Here is a 14,159-nt window from a genome sequence, read left to right as displayed (position 1 = left end):
ATAAAAATGCTGATTAACTTGTATGTCTCTTATTTCTCCTAAAATAAGTCAGGAAGGGTTTTCCTTGTAACAAACTAGATAATAATATTAAACAGAAAATATGTAAAATAACTTGAAATAATATCTATTCCTAAAATTTCTTTATCTCCCGAGTATTCTATCACCAAATAACACATTTGTACTATGAAAGTGGATGGAATAAATACCTAAAACATATACTATCGTCTACAATTTAGGATACCGTCAGCACAAACCTTGCTTTGTCATGTTACAAAAATTTGGAGGCAACAGATCTGGTACTAGCTTGCATTTTTGTCAACCTGTGCTGCATTGCACAGTTAAGCACATGGGAAGGTCATGGGTAAGTAGATTTAAGTTTCTTCAACCTATATTAAAATTGAAAAAACCAAAGTTGTTCCAAGTCTTCTTACTATATTTGGAGCCATTTCTTTTCCAAACTACACTATCTTAGAACACTCAACTGACATAGTAGATCCTTTTTATCTAGCTTGAGTGTGGTACGCCGTCATTTTCTTAATCTTCTCATTTCTAATTATTGTCAGTGTTAAAAATTGAATCCAGATCGTTTCTGTTATGAAACTTCATTTGTTATGTGTTGCTTGGTCTGTGAAGGGTGCTCATTTCACCTGGTGTTGGGACTGTTGGGACAGAAATTGTATGTAGGTCAAATTATCAGTAAACTTGTCTTTTGCGAGATGAAAAGTACACTTGTCTTTGAAGCCTAAGCTAATGAGTGATAACCATCAATTTCAATCCATCTATTTGGCCCACATAACTGTGACGCTAATTTAAGTTTGGGGTAGGTGGTCTGCATAATCTTATTACGATTGTTGAGAATTATTTCATTTGTCATATGGTCTTGTTATCTGGTTGTTGCAAGAAAATTTTCTCTGGCTTTGTCTTACAGCCTGTACCAAAGGACCTATTAGAAGTAACTTGGGCATTGAAAATAACAGTCTCTAGAGAATGAGGAAATTAGCTTCCCTGTCTGAAGTTGGTTGGATGCTAAATAAATCATTACTGCCCGTAAAAGTAAGTTTACTGCTTTTTGATATATTACTCCCCGTCCTTTTTCCTAAAAGATAGCAGTTACCCCTTTCCTGTCATTTACATATTTCCTTTAAGGATTCCAAGAACGTGATGCAGTAGAGTACACATTCTGTGAGATTCTTTATTTGGCTTAAGCAGTTAAGAGCATGCTGATGGAAATTTTCTTTATCAGTTTTTACCTTTGCTTATTCCTTCTATGCCCTCTCTCATGAGACCTATCTGAGGACTTCTTGCCTCTGTTTCCATAGTTCTGCCCTGTCAATAATATAATAAAAGATGATATTATATTTTCTACTAGATCTTATTTATGATTTCATACCTGATGAATCTGAAATAATAACACAAGGATTGGCGGAAAATTGGGAAGATCTCAAGGAAGAATAACAATAACTGCAGGTAAATTTAGAGAATACTCACACTCTCGATTTTGTGCTGTCATATTGAAGAACCATGTGTGGGGAAAAAATGAGATATCGACACTTGTAATTGAAAATTTTAAATTTTTAATCCATTCCCTCTTTCTTAGTTTATATTGTCTCTTGGTAATTAAATTTGCATGTATTCGTAGTACAACTTACATGTATATTGTATAATGTTCAGTCTGTCATGTCTTACAGGTAAATTTATGAAGAGGATGGAATGAAACTGGAAAGGAAAAGTGCAGCTTGCCGATGGTAGAACTGTTAATTCTTTTTAACCTCAACGTTCAGATGAGAAGAGTTATGGATGAGAGCAGCAGAAAGTTACCATTATCAGTTACATACACTTTGGCCCAATTGTTTCCTTTTTTTTTTTTTTAAATTAAGAAGAATTCTGAAACCATTTTTTATTCTTTAATTGTCGAGAACAAAGTCTTGGCTTGGTTGCAACAAATAAGTAAATCTTATTTGCGTGCAGGAATCCTGATTTTGATTTGAAGTGGCAAAGAATGCTTTCATGCTTGCTCATTGTACAATGTTCTTATATCTGGTTCGTTTGTCACTAGAATTGTTGTGGTGGAACTAGTGGCTCTAATTTATGGGCTATTTGTTTTGCTTTTTTCCTATCAGCATGCTGAATACCAAGAGAAATTTGCCCTTAACAAAGTTATTCTGGCCTTAGAAGCTTATTCATAGTAAAATTTTCAAAAACTCTTGTCAGTTGTTGTCCAAGATGAGTACATCCAGAACACATCAACAAAGAAAAACAAAGTGACAACGTGACATGGAACGCAAGAGATGGAAATTGAATCAAGTGCTATTCTGGTAAGAAACTTCTCAGTTGAAACTGTTTAAGCGTGGGCTTTTCCTTTTCCTTTCTGCTATTTTAAGTAAAGTACATAGTTCTATTGTTGTATGTGTGTTATTGACAACTTTTATTCCTACTTTCATGATGCTGATAGTCTTTCTGATCAAATCTGCTGTCATTATATAGCCAAGTTTGAATGCTGATACCCTTGTGCTAGGTCTTAATTACTATTATCCAGTTTGGAAGCTCAGTAGGAGAAGACACTAGCATGACTGTTGTGCTATATCAAGATAGAGAAGACACATTATTATTTTTAATAAAAAGACAAAACTCACAATCAAAATAGGAGCGAAAGGTTCTGCTTGTGTTGTTGTGGTTCTGATTTTCCCACAGCTTCCTCCTGCAATAAGTAGTAAAGCAGGGGAAAATGCATGTGATGTCTCTGAATAATGTCTCCATGTGCCATTCTTTGGGGAAGTTCAAGCCTATGCACCATGCTGGCTTTTCTTCTTTGAAGAGATCTGCATTTGCAGTTTCTTCCTCTGAGATTTTGTGTTTACAATGTCCCATGCTCGCTTTTATTCTGCAGCTTTCATGGACACAAAACTTACGCCATGTACATTATATGGTTTTGTTGTTTCCATGGTAACTGTCTTGTGTACATTTCCTAATTTTGTTGCGCTAACACAATATTTGTCTTCTATATTACCTCCGGTCCTTAATATAAGTGCTGATTTGATTTTTAATTTGGTTTTAAATATAAAATATCAATTCATTTTGTCTTTCATATTTATCCATTTTTTCAAAGTAGTGTTTGTAATGATTGCACATATTAAATGTTTTATCAAATGGTAGTTCTAGTTAATATACATGATTAACAAGAATATGTTGGGAAAGACACAACTTGTTTATTATAAACAACTAACTTAACAAATTTTCTTAATTTACTCAAAGCTAGCTTTTATATAAAGGACGAAGGCAGTACATTATTTAGTTTTGTTATACCAACAGTATTTGTCTAATGTATTTATCTGGTTTTACTGTTCTCTTAGTATTTGCCTCTTTCATTTCATTTTGTTATGTCAATAGTATGTTTGATTTGGTCTTGTTATGCCAACAGCATTTGTCTCCTATATATTATCTGATTTTTATTATGCTCATAATATTTATTTATTTTTGTTTTAAGTTACTTTTTTGTGTATCCACATTATTTTCCTTTTTTATTTGATTTGTTATATCCATACTATGTACATGTCGATTGTTTGTTTCTTATCCTCATTTTGTCATGCCCTTGCTATATGCATCTTTATCATCTTGTACTGAAAAGGGAATCTGATTTATGCAGAACCTGGTCTACATTTATATTATGTTTATATAAGTGGTTTCCAGCAGTTTGTTTACTGACTCCAAAAAAGAGAAAGTAGAAATGATTCCAAAAGTTGTAGAGGAATTCTCTATCTCACATAAGCTTCTTCATGTACGCATTCATATTTGCAATTTTAGAGAGTTTTGGGTTAACTTTTTAAAAGTGATTTTTGCATACGAAATATGTACAGGAGAAGAGTTTTGTTTCAATTTTTGTGATAGTATTTTTTTAAATGCTTTTTGGAGTTGTTAAACACTCTCTTAAACCATATCTGATACTTTGTTTTGGATATCACTTGTCATAAATACTACAACCTCCTGTCCTAAATTGGAGGTTGTACATTTTTCATCTATCTCTGTGTAAATGTCTATGAGAATAAGGTGTTTGTCAGATCCAATTAAGACAAGCTGAATAGCTGTGGTAAAGGGCGAAAGGAACAAGAAATGTTTTCAATACTGCATACTACAAATATATGAATTAGACACCAATTGTCCCAGGCTTTGAAAAGCTTCCATGGCTGTTACATAATGAATACTAAAGTTACCGCCCAGCAAATTGCAACAAACACTTACATGACCCTCATTTTGTAGCCACACATGAGAAAGGAGAGCATATAGGAAAAGGGGCTTACCAAGGGAAAATCACATCTAACAAAGTTGGTAATCTTGCCTTAATGATGCAGCTTAACTTGTAAATATGAAAACTTTATGCATAAATATTAAATTTCTTAAGAATTATTAGTATTAAATGACATTGAGAATCTATTTGTATTTATTTTTCTTACATGAAATTTAATGGAAAATTTTTTCATGATTCAAAGTTAGATCAACTTTGGTAAAAACTTAATGAAATACTTGAGGAGATAAGGTTTGATCAAAGCCAAAAGAAAGAGAAATCTGCATCTTCAATCATGCACCTTTAGGCTCCGCGTGCATCAGTTCACTACAGAGAGCCACCAGCAACACTCAACGGCACAGGATACTAGGTTTCCCTCTGATGTGCTTTTTTCCTTCTGTTCCAGTGGTATTTCTTATTGCAAAGTAAAATTTAAGTCGTTAAATAATGAATTAACAGCATTTAGACTTCCGAAAAGTTTTCTGAAAAATGTTATAAATATCTAATTACAAACAAGGACAAGAATCTAATTGCAAAGTAAAATTTACATTTAAAATTTGAATGCCTTATTAACAATTAAAACTTATAAATTTGCAACTGTCTAGACCAATATTTATAATTTACTACATCCGTTTTTTAATATAAGAGTTAATTGACTAATTTGAATAAATTCAGAAAACTAGTTAAGTTAATTATTTGTGATAAATAAGTGTTATCTTTCTTAAAATATCTTTACTAATCAAGTGTACTGGCTAGAACTACCATCATTATAAGGACTATCTTAAAAAATAATGATAAATATGAGAGATAAAGTGAATGGGGTTATTATATTTAGGACCAAAACAAAAGTCAAACCAATTTTTATATTAAAAACCGGAAGAAGTAGTATTTGTCAAAAATTTTGTCAAGAGCTTAACTGTCATTAATTTATTCATCCTGAGATCGGAACCAGTTTCCTTACTAAGCACTATGGTAAGCACCAACTGCTCATCAATCAACACGCACCGTTTCAATTAATAGCGGCAGGTAGGGGTTCCATTCACTCAACTGCTTCATTGCTGCTGATAACTCAAACGAAGTCGCTTTATATGCATCAGGATTATCAGCAAAGGCACGGGTTTTTCTTTTTTGGGGGGGGGTTTCAGACAAAAATGGCTATCCTTAATAGATTTCTTTTTTTTTCAGCCTGATATTCTTAATCAAAATTAATGGATATAAAAGTAAAACACAATGTGCATTGAAATCCAACCGGCATTCGCATATAAGTCAAATGGAAATCAGCAACGTACCAGTGCCAATGAGCAAGGCAAAAAAACAGTTTCACCACCAGCAAGTAGCTCACGTATAGCTGCACTCTTTGCACCTACAACTCTCAAAGCAAAGCTCGAAATCATTATATTAAGCCTCAGAAAGAAACATCCAATAAATCTAATTTATAACTAAAGGAAAACTTGTTCTTCTTAGGAAAACATAGCTTTGATTGCTCTTCTTCAAGAAGCCAACAGCATCATCAAGGTACTGCAAGTCTTCTGGCAAAAATTAGACAACATCGTCAAATATTGAGCTCGAAATCCCTTATAATCCTAAATGCCACATCAGAGTTACAAGTTTCAGATTTGACAAAAAACTGGAAAATTAATGCGCTGTCCAGTGACAGCCACCGCCAATGTGGCTCGCAGGTGATGAGGCCAATGGAAAATCCGCTCAGCCAAGAAGAGGAATTGAGTCATATGTAGCCTTTTCACTACGAAAAAGAAATTTCAGAATTGGATAGTTACGATTCTTCTGCAATCGATGGCCAACATTTCTCTCTTAATTATGAAAACGGAGCGTTTCGGTGATGAGGACGTGGTGCTCATCAACCAGTTAGCAGGGAAACTGGTTCCTCTTTAGATCTTACTGTCATTCCTTTTTTTTTCTCTTTTTTTTTGGCTAAAGTACAGGTATTCTCCTATTTGAGGCAATCCTATTTGAGGCACTGTTGAGAACTAAATGTGAGTACCTCTTCTCAACGGAAATTCAAACCTTGGTTCAACACGTTGTGAGAGATTAGCTCCTTCCGTTAGATCTAACTCCTGTTAATACCTTATTAGCATTCTATTTAATGTATATGTTGGTTTCTCTTCATCTTCAAAAGGCATTTTTTGGTTTTGTTTTTTGAATAAATCATCCTCAAAATGTTAGGCTGATTCATTTCATTTCCACCCATTCTTCCTCTTGGTCTCAACCCATCTCATTTAAAACTGGATCGGTATCACTAGAGTTTGCTATAAAAAATGTTGGCACGATGGTTGAGGTAAGTCAGCGAGGACAATAAAACTTGGACGGTGCTTATTATTCCCGAATAAACTGGTGATGCCGCAATTTGGACTCATGTATTTTGTTCCGACTATTTTTTAATACAAGAGTTATTTAATTAATTTGAGTAAATAAAAAAATTAAATAGATTTATTAAATAAATATCACATAAGATTAAATTATACTCCTCAAATTTTATTTATAGGGTAGAGAGAGTCACTTTATAAAATTTTAGTTTAAATGTATCATTCCGTCCTTCATTTATTATAATATAGATAATTATTATTTTTAAATACATAGATATTAAATAGGAATAAAATTAAAAAGTTGTTAATTTGTTACATTTTAATAAAGAGTTAATACATTTTAAAATTTTTTTTAGCCTATATAAAATATATTGAAAGTTTATTATAAATAGAACTAGAAGAATATGTCAGGTTAGAAGTTAGGTATATTAATTTAAAAAGATATGATAAATATAAGAGATAAAACATATTGAGATATGATAATTACAACAGAATTCAATCCCCGACAAATTCTTATATCAAGAATAGGAAGGGTGACTTGTTCATGCACCAGAACTATATCTAGAAAATACATATGGGAGACCAAGAATTTTCATTGGCTGCTTGGGAGGATTATTTATGCAGGCCGAAACACATGAGTGGTTATGGTTACATGCTATATAAATAATGCGCAACAATTATGCGAAAGTATTCTCTATTGAAAACAATTCAGTATTAGCAAATTTAAAAGAAAAGCGCACAATACGTAAAAGCCCAGCTCCGAAGAAAATAGTGAACCTAAATTCTCATGGGATGCCGCTCAGATTCTCCCTGCGTGCACTTCAATAAGTTCATCAAATAATAAAAACAGTAGCATATGTGTGTGTGTCTCTCTCTCTCTATATATATATGGATGTGGATTATAAAGAATTAAATAAGTGTTGGCCCCAAAAAAAAAATGATGCTCAATCTCTTTCCCACAAATATAATTTCGGACACTAAAGAAATTTGAGTATAATTTTTAGAAAATATTACGGACGTATTTCAGCAAAAACAATCTATTGAGTTTTTTTTTCTTTGGTTTGTCCATATCTTCTCAAATTTCCACTTGGTGTATTGAAATCACATAGTAGACTTCAATAATTGTACACGGAGGATTCACCAAGGAGGCAGAAGAAGAAATCCATTTTTCAAATTTTATGTTACATTTACTTCTAAGTAAGTATAAGAGTTAGATGAGCGGTTTATTTTCTGAATTTATGATTTTTTTTGAAGTGTTCCTATTGGTTGTACACAATGAAGGAGTTTTCATCAAAGAGTAATTACAATGAACCATGATTAACAAAGGTATTCCAAGAAAATCAACATATATTTGTTATAAATAACTAATATAATTATTTTTCTTACATTCACAAATTAGTTATCTATTTTTTATATTAAGGATCCTGGTGAGTGAAAAAAATAATTACTTCTTCTTGAGCCTGCAATATTAATAAATTAAAAGAATTAAATTAATTAATTTCTCATGACTAATTAATTTAATTTAGGAAAAACCACAAAAAAAAATCTAAAATTTCAAAGTCTTAGAAATGACTAAATGATGTTATTTGTTATTAAAACACAGCAGTCGATTTGAAAATTTGAAATTTAATGATATATTTTTTAAATTCTCCTTTTAATCATATGATGGCCGTGAACTTGGGTGGGCGACGTCAACGGATTCATATTTAAAGTCCAACAGATCCCAATGCGTATGAGTCAGGTGAGTTCGAGCACGTCTTCCCCCCCGCCCCCTTCCATATACCGTTCGTCCGCCAGTGTTCGTCTCTCCAATGCCAATTTATTTTTTCTGGTGCAAAAGAAAAAAAAATTTATCTAAGTTGGGTTCAAAAACTCATTAGGATCAGGACATTAGGACATGCTTTGAAATTTAAAGAATGCTGACAAAAATACTTATAGATTTTTTTTTTGGTAAAAAAAAATACTTATAGATTGACTACTAACAAAATCTTTGCTATTAATAGAGAGATTCATAATCTTATCAGTTAAACTAATAATTATTGGCATTGCCAATCTATCTACTTCAACTGAGGACTAATGTTTTGCGTGTGGACTCTCAACTCTGAAACTTTTTGGGTACACTTTCCAACTGAATCTGCATTTTTTGTTCACGACATCTATTACTAGCAAGGAATACTCATTCCCAAACACAGTATTTTTGTTTTTGTTTTTTTGGGGTAATATAATATTTTTCGTTTTTTTTTCATTAGTTTTCACCATTTTATTTATTTTCGTACAGCTTTAATAACATAAAATTATAAAATAACCACTACTTTTTTATACAGCTAAATTGAATTTAACGTTTGAAAGTATTTTTCAGTAACACTTAAGATCCTAAACTAATTTTTGATGCATCGAATTTTTATAAAGTATTTTTTTAGTAACATTCCAGTAGCATTTAATATCCTAAACTAATTTTTAATGCATCAAATACTTTGAAATATTTTTTCACTACTACTTGCTCTTTGGAATTTTTTTTTAGTAGCATTTAATATCCCAAATGTAGAGTACTTATTATTAGTGTGAAAAATTGTATACAACACCCTAAATTTAAATACTGAGTGGTTCTATCAAATATTTCAAAATGTTAGATATGCTTAAAATTAGTTTAGGATGCTATTGAAAACATATTCAAGGGTCCATTCGGTCCAAGAAAAATTTGGGCATGGAAATGAAAAAATTTCCCATTTCCCGTTGGCAGCACTAGTTTGGTTCACAGAATAGGTTGGAATGAAATGGAAAGCGCGAGGTGATTTTTATTTAAATAGCTGAAAATTGGATCCCACCCAAAGTGGTGGGAACAAATTTTTAGTCACTCACACCAAAGCACATTTCACTACCCCTAAAACATTGATTAACTGGAGTTTGCAAAATCTAAAGACTGTCTTTTTGTTAGTGATTATCTATGATGTAAATTTTTTCTTTCTAAAAATAAGTAGCTTATGTAGCTTCTTTCTTTTTCTTTTTTCTTTTTTTTTAATTTTTCAGGTCTCTTCTTTCACTCAAAATCTACATCTTACTTAGTAGAATCTTGTTTTTTTATACATTGTTTATGATTCTTGCAAATTGTATGCCAATGGATTTTCATTACGACGTCACTCTGAATCCATATCCTGCTATGCTTGAGCCTCTGGGCCTCGTATATTCATCCTTTTCCTGTAGCTTTAATTTTTATATACAGTTTCTTTTTTATATTCATTTTCTCGAATTCTGTTATTTATTTCTCTTCCTTGTAATAGTTCTCATTACTTTTATTTCCTTACTTTTAAGCAATTTTTAGTCATCATGTTCCAGTCCCATAACAATGGCTAACACGTTTAGGAAAGCAATGACATCTACAGTGCTTCAAAGATAACGAGCTATTAAATTGTCATCAAAAGTTCACTAGACATAACTTTAAAAATAAAAATATTTTTTTGAATGGGTAGGGTTGCATTAAAAACTAAGTTCATTAAGCTTTTCAGTGATGTGTTATTTACTTATTTATATTTAAATTAAGAAAGATATGCTCTTCCCTTATCATATTATATCTTACAATTTAAAAACAAAATGCATGGGATCACCTTAAAATATATTGTATAAATTGTCTCCAACAAAAAAGCTCAATTGATTAAAAATATAAACAAAAAATTGAAAAAAATTGTTTATATTTCTTTTTCATATCTGAATTGAGTTTTTTTAATATATTTTATTTATACTTTGTTATTTTATTTTTATTTAATATTTTAATCATCCAATATGTATAGTGATTTTTATATTTACATTAATTATTCATATTTATCTATTTAAATAATAATTTATTGAATTTTTTTACTAATGTTATTATTGTCTAAGTTTTAAAAAAATTTTATTTATATCATTTTGTCTTTTTTTCAAAAAAGTATTTTTTATTTAATAATATTATACCATTTTATTAAGGATAATATGGTAAAATAACTCAGTTTCCCTATCTCTTTTCGCTCAACTAACCATAAATTTTGTATTGAACCCATTTTAAATTTTAGTATAAACCAAACACTCGGCCAAAAAATTTTCATTGTCTTCCTTTCTATTATTTTTTATTTATTTTTATTCCAATCGATTCTTCGGGCTTGTGATTCTTTGAACTTTACAAGCCCCAAGGTTCCTAAATACATCCAATAAACAAACAGTGATTATACAATAATTTTATATTAATGTATTTGTGCAAAAGTAAATAAAAAAGAAAAAATTAATAAAAAACGCAAAAACACAATTACATGCCCCGAGCGATGTCTTTGAGGATTAAGCATTTCTTGCTCATATAGGGTGTGTTTAGATTGGTGGTAACAAAAATGATATTTATTTTATCTGATTTTTGCAAATATAATTAGTACAACGTGATTTATATTTGGATTGATTTTTATTAAAAAGATAGTTCGGCAAGTTGAAACTTGTTTAAATGATTAATATAAAACCGAATCTAGATATACATGAATTTTACTAAATAATACATATTTATATTATATATTTATAATGTGATAATTCCTGGATCATAATTAAGATTAAAACTATAAAAATAAAAAATTTTATTATTGGAAAAATTTTGAAAATATATTCTAGTTAATTAAATACGTTTAATATAAAAATATATTGAAAATCATATTTAAATGTAAAATGACTGAAAAAACAAGGGTATCATTAACTTATCCTTTAGTACTATTCCCCTACAAGTTGCATTGTAGAAACTGGTTCCATTAAAAAATTGTCAAATATTGATGTGGCTTGGTTTTAGCCGTCCTCATTTCTCAAGCTCTCTGGGAGACATATAACGCATTGATTAATCATATGGCTTTGTGCCAATTTTACCATAAAATTTTCCCCAAGACTCTCCTCAACTTTTTCGTCACCTAATGGGGGAAGACGATGATTTTATTAGAAGAATGGAGTGGAGGTTCATGAAGGCACTACAAAAATCTGGACTTTCAGCGACCACTTTCAGCGGCGACAAAGGGAGTCGCCGCTGAAAATATGACTTTCAGCGGCGACAATTATTGTCGCCGCTGAAAGTCGGCCTTTCTGCGGCGACAAGTATGTCGCCGCCAAAAGTATGAGTTATGGCGGCGACATATTATTGTCGCCGCTGTAACTTCAACTTTCAGCGGCGACAAATTTTGTCGCCGCCGAAAGTGTGCACTACGGCGGCGACAATTCAAGTCGCCGCTGAAAGTGTACACTTTCAGCGGCGACTCCCTTCGTCGCCGCTGAAAGAGGATTCAGCGGCGACTAACTGTCGCCGCTGAATCCTCTTTCAGCGGCGACATAAATTGTCGCCGCTGAATGTCTCTTTCAGCGGCGACATAAGGTCGCCGCTGAATCTTGTTTCAGCGGCGACAGAAAGAGTCGCCGCTGAATATATCTTTCAGCGGCGACCTTTTGTCGCCGCTAAATCTTATTTCAGCGGCGACACCAAGTGTCGCCGCTGAAGCTCACTTTCAGCGGCGACATTTGTCGCCGCTGAAAGTTTTTTCACATTTTTTTAATGTTTTTTTTTGTAAAAATTTTATATTATAATCTTTTATATGCGTAATTAAGTAACTTTGATAATTAATGTTTTTTTATGTATTTTTGTGTTAGAGAGAGACTAAAAGAAAGATAATATGGTGTTTGAGAGAGAAAGGAAGAGGAAGAAAGTTTGGAGTGTGTGTTTAACACACATATCCCATATCCAAATGTTTGAGAGATGAAATAGAAAAACATTATGCATGGGAGAGAAATGAGATCGAGGCATGCGTGAAAAAGTATGCAAGTTTGATGAGATAAGTAATGAAATATAGAGTGAGAGGTAGATGTAATTGGAAGAGAGATAGTCTGTATGTGTGAGAGAGAGAAGGATATTATAATTGAAAGAGATAACATAATTAAACATATGTGAGAGATTATTATAATTAAATTAGTGTGAGTATACTTAATTGACATAATAATATTTGATGATGAACATATGTATGAGAGGATTGAGAAATAAAATCATTAAAGGAGATAATATAATTAATTAAAAATGTGTGAGAGATATAGATAATAAAATCATGTATATAGTTAATTAAATATTATTACTATTTATATTTTTTAATTTAAAATGTGATTAATTAAATTTTGTAAAACATATAGAGTTGCATATTATATATATTTTCTATTGCTCAATGGTTTCAATTAAATTCATTAGCCTGGCTGACCACGCTTGTTCATTTTAGTGTAGAGGTCCTGCGTTCGAATCTGGAAAATGTCCAATTTTTACACATTAATTTTGGCTCAAAAAGGTTAAAAAAAAATTTAATGTTACCTGGTTCGAACAGGGGATCTGATAATTATAATAGTTAACACTCCCCTACCACTGAACCCACGTGTGTTATTGGCAAGGCTGGCGCATTGTTTTTGTATGTAAAGTTTCTTATTTTGAAACCCAAAACAATTCTAATCTTCTGAAAGTTAACTTTTCCCTCACTCTCACCAGATCAGACCAGCGCCGCGCACTTCTGAAAGTTCATCCCCAAATCCCCACTCTCACCAGATCAGACCAGCGCCGCGCACTTCTGAAAGTTCATCCCCAAATCCCCTCTCCCTCCAAACCTAGCGCTAGCGGCAGACGGCGAAGAGGGACCTCACCGATTAGCGAAGACGGCGAAGAGGGACCTCAGACCTGCTTCTCCCCCATCCCCTTTCGTGATTTGCGCAGCGCCGGCGACCCCATTCCGTAGCAGTTGCAACCAAGCTTGCCTCCTAGTCCTTCAATTTGTGCTTGCTGCCGCAGCTATTTGCTCGCCAGTTGCCGGATCGCCGCTACTCTCCAGCTTCGTCACCGTTAGTACAGATCCAGGTAAGGTCGAGCCTCTCACCGATTAGTACAACCCAGTTCGTGTTTATTATCTTGTTTGGTATAAGTTCATGGTTGTGTATAGCTGATGTAGCTGATACTTCTGTAGTTTCGTCTTTGAATATGCTGTCATGGTTGTTTCAAAACCCGTTCTTATTTATTGAATTTGTATGTGAATACTTGAGCAACACGATTTGTAACTCTGATCATAATAAATTCAAATAAAATAAGGTTGGAGTATTTGATTTTGGACGTTCTCGTCAAAGATGAGAAAATTCTTGGTGAAACTTGGTCTGTAAACATCAGTGTATTATCTATTGAGCCATCATGATGACAAGTTAGCATGTATTACAGGCTGATTCTGCCAAAAAACATATTGAATAGATAAGCCTACGTCCCTCTTATTAAGTAATTTGAGTGGGGGACTGGATTTTGTATGTTATTAGCAACTCAATAAATATGAGTTGATTTTTTTAAAATTTTGTTTTTATTTCTGACTATCTGTGAATGGAAATCTCTTGATGTGTTATTAATAGGGATATTTAAAAGAATGAATTATACATTCAGGATTAAATTTAATCTCTAACTAGTTTTTATATTAAGTATTAAAAATATTATTTAACAGATTTTTTTTTCCGAGATGAATTATATTCACATCATATTATTTAACAAATTAATGTTCATGACA

The 14,159-nt window shown here is 32.2% G+C and overlaps 1 long non-coding RNA gene across 4 annotated transcripts in view; it reads left to right on the top strand.

Moving 5' to 3' along the window:
- Positions 1-14,159, top strand: part of LOC114754331 (uncharacterized) — a 68,723-nt gene that overhangs the window by 2,986 nt on the left and 51,578 nt on the right. For 2 of the 4 annotated variants that reach the window (XR_003741154.1, XR_003741155.1), the window contains exons 4-6: positions 929-1,053; positions 1,689-2,040; positions 2,212-2,641. The exons of 1 other annotated variant lie outside the window; for it this stretch is intronic. This is a non-coding gene — a long non-coding RNA (uncharacterized LOC114754331). Of the gene's footprint in view, positions 1-928; positions 1,054-1,688; positions 2,041-2,211; positions 2,642-3,643; positions 4,015-14,159 lie in introns of those variants that run through there. One more of the 4 variants, XR_003741156.1, reaches the window with a different exon arrangement.

This window comes from Neltuma alba, unplaced genomic scaffold (assembly GCF_004799145.2).
Source record: "Neltuma alba isolate B1F8T4 unplaced genomic scaffold, ASM479914v2 tig00010128_pilon, whole genome shotgun sequence".
Taxonomy (NCBI): domain Eukaryota; kingdom Viridiplantae; phylum Streptophyta; class Magnoliopsida; order Fabales; family Fabaceae; genus Neltuma; species Neltuma alba.
This window is presented reverse-complemented; position numbering and strand designations above follow the sequence as displayed.